This window comes from Chlorocebus sabaeus, chromosome 12 (assembly GCF_047675955.1).
Source record: "Chlorocebus sabaeus isolate Y175 chromosome 12, mChlSab1.0.hap1, whole genome shotgun sequence".
In the NCBI taxonomy this organism is placed as follows: domain Eukaryota; kingdom Metazoa; phylum Chordata; class Mammalia; order Primates; family Cercopithecidae; genus Chlorocebus; species Chlorocebus sabaeus.
Window position 1 is genome coordinate 61,668,688 of NC_132915.1, and position 2,699 is coordinate 61,671,386.

Below are 2,699 nucleotides of genomic sequence, written 5' to 3' on the forward strand. Positions count from 1 at the left end.
TACGGTACTCTTAAGACCTGATCTGCATTTTCCTCGTTCAATGAAAAGAGAATGGGATTATCATATGGAAGAGAGCCAAAGGCACAGATAATACAAAATAATAAATTTAAGTTACCAAACATATATACTTTCACTTGTAATACACTTTGGGGTTTTTTTGGTTGTTGTAGTTTCTTTTTTATGAAAAGAGTTAACAATTTTATTTTCACATTTCACAATACAAATAAAAACTACTTTTTTTGGTCCCACTTCTCCCCTCCAAAACTATTCTCTCTTTGATAAGAAAAGAAAGTCTTCCTTATCATGCTGTTAAGAAAACACCCAGAGTCACAGCACCATGGTCTCCTAGTGAAGTAGAACAAGTAATATAAACCTGATATACAAGGCCTCTGCACTATCCTTAACCATCTGATCAAGTCATTCTAGGCCAAGCAGGCACCATCATGGGACAGGCAGGAGGCCTCATCATTGATATGTGGCCTCCCATGGGTGGCTTCATTCCAGGAGCAAGTCCCACTGACATCATCCCATGAAAAAGAGGCCCATCACTGGCATCATGGGAGAGCTCCCATATGGGGTGCTGGCATTATACTTGGGCAAAGAGGACCTGGAAGGCTGGGGGGGAGGTGGTATCATTGCCCCTGCAAAGGAGAGCAGAGAATAGAGTAGGAAGTATCTTTCCTGGTTGAAATGCAGCCATTGTTTAGGCAATCAGGTTCTGAACCTGTTCTTCCATCCATTTCTGGTAGTAGTCTTTCACATTCTCTTTGTGTTTCCTACCACTGAAGTGGGCCTTTCTCACAGATGGAGAGTTGTGGGAGAACTATGTATTGCAGTAGATAGAATAAGACTTGGGCATGTTGCTCTGAAGGAGGTTGGCCACTCCATTCCACAATGCCTGGAGATGACCTTGTAATGCATTTTTCAAACTCATAGCATAACATGAAAATAGTGGTAAAATGTTTTGGAAGAAAACCCACAACATTTTATTCCAGGAATTCTCTGACCATACTATCCTGTCTTTCTAGAACTTTTCATCCCTACTCTGATTATACCTGTTCTTTGATCTTCGTAAGCTCTTCAGCAACTTGTATACTTCATTTTACCCTAGACTTCTGTTTTGTATCATCCTTTCCCATTTCATTTCTTCCTTCTCCTGCCCAGGTCCCATTCTTATCACTTCAACTACTTTCTACCCAGAAAACCCAGCTTCCTTATCTCTTTTACCCCCTTCTATTAACCTGTCTTATAAATCTCCAACCCTGGATTAACCCAAACATATCCATCTTCTTCCATGCTACCCACTGGTAGCCAAGTGTCAAAGAAATACACACAACTAGGTGGACTGGTGCTACTACTATACATTTAGGATTTCCGGTCTCATCTTGGTCCCCAGTGCTTCTAGCCATCTGTATCTGTGTCCCTGGTCAGTTACCCTTTTCCCCTCTTCTCCATGATAGGTCCAAACCTTTGCTGTTCTTCTCATGCTCCCTAGCCTATCCTAAGTACCCCTACTTTCTTTAGCTGATAAAACTGAGATGACCAGGGATGAGCTTCCTCAGTGGGAAGCTTATCACTCACAAGCTTATCCGCATCTCTATTTTCCTTCCTGGGTGTCTTGGAGGACGAATGTGTCAAGGCCAGTGTCACCATGGTGCTCTTGAATTTACTCTTCTCCATATCCATCCAGGAATTTGTTCCATCAAAGATTCATTTTCTCTCCTGTTTCTTCAACTTCCCCCTCCTTCTGGTTTCTTCTCATCATATTCAAGTCTCTTTAAATCTAAAAAATAATAGGCAAAACTCTCACCATTCTACATTCCTTCTTCAGCTATCACTCCAATTTGTCTTCTTTATATCTGGGCTTCTGGAGAGGTCACCATTCAGCTTTGCCACTTCTTTGCTGTCCATCCAGTCCTTCATCAGATATGACTTGGCTTCTGCCTCTTCAAATCCACAGAAACTGCTTGTCCTAAGGTCATCAATGACTTCCTCATTGTTTAACCCAGGGAACAGTTTGTTCTTTCCTAGTTGACTCCTCTGAGATACTTGGCATCATTGTTCTCCTTTTTGAAACTCTCTTCTTTAACTCCCAGTGGTATGTAGGCTGTAGGTTTACTGATAGCTCCCAAATTCTATCTCTAGCCCAACCCATTCCTTCAGACCCTCATATTGAACTGCACACCAAGTTACCCACCTGAATCCAAATGCAACATATCCATAATGGGGCCCATTTATATCTCCCCAAGTTTCTTCCATTCGTGGGCCTCCATTACCAAATCGGAAGCCTGGGAGTCATCTTTAACTTCTTCCCTCACCTCCACCCTTATGGCCAATGGTTGCCAAGTATTTTCTACTCTACTTAATAAAAGGCCTTAATAAGAATGCCTCACTTCTAACTTAGATGTTGAAAGAATCAACTGACTATTCTGCTTTATATCTTGCCCCAGGGAAATCTTATGTGGAGATTTGGAATTCTGTGGTTTTCTCATTCTGCTCTTAATACATAACTTCCATTCACTGAATGGAAACACCTGACTTGGGAGCAGTGAACCCAGCTGCAGTGAAGGGTGCCAAGTATCAAGCTGATTTCTTTTTTAAGTATTTGTGTTGAGAAAACAGGGTTTTGCAAGCCATAATCATCTTGAATTATGCATTGTTGAGCTGCTTTAAGCATAAAAGCAAAAGAAATAAATTTG

At 41.4% G+C, this 2,699-nt stretch overlaps 1 pseudogene; it reads right to left on the reverse strand.

Annotated features, from left to right (window-relative positions):
* Window positions 1-313: 313 nt before the first annotated feature.
* On the reverse strand, window positions 314-1,467 carry LOC119624344 (U1 small nuclear ribonucleoprotein C-like; annotated as a pseudogene).
* Between the last annotated feature and the right edge of the window lie 1,232 nt (window positions 1,468-2,699).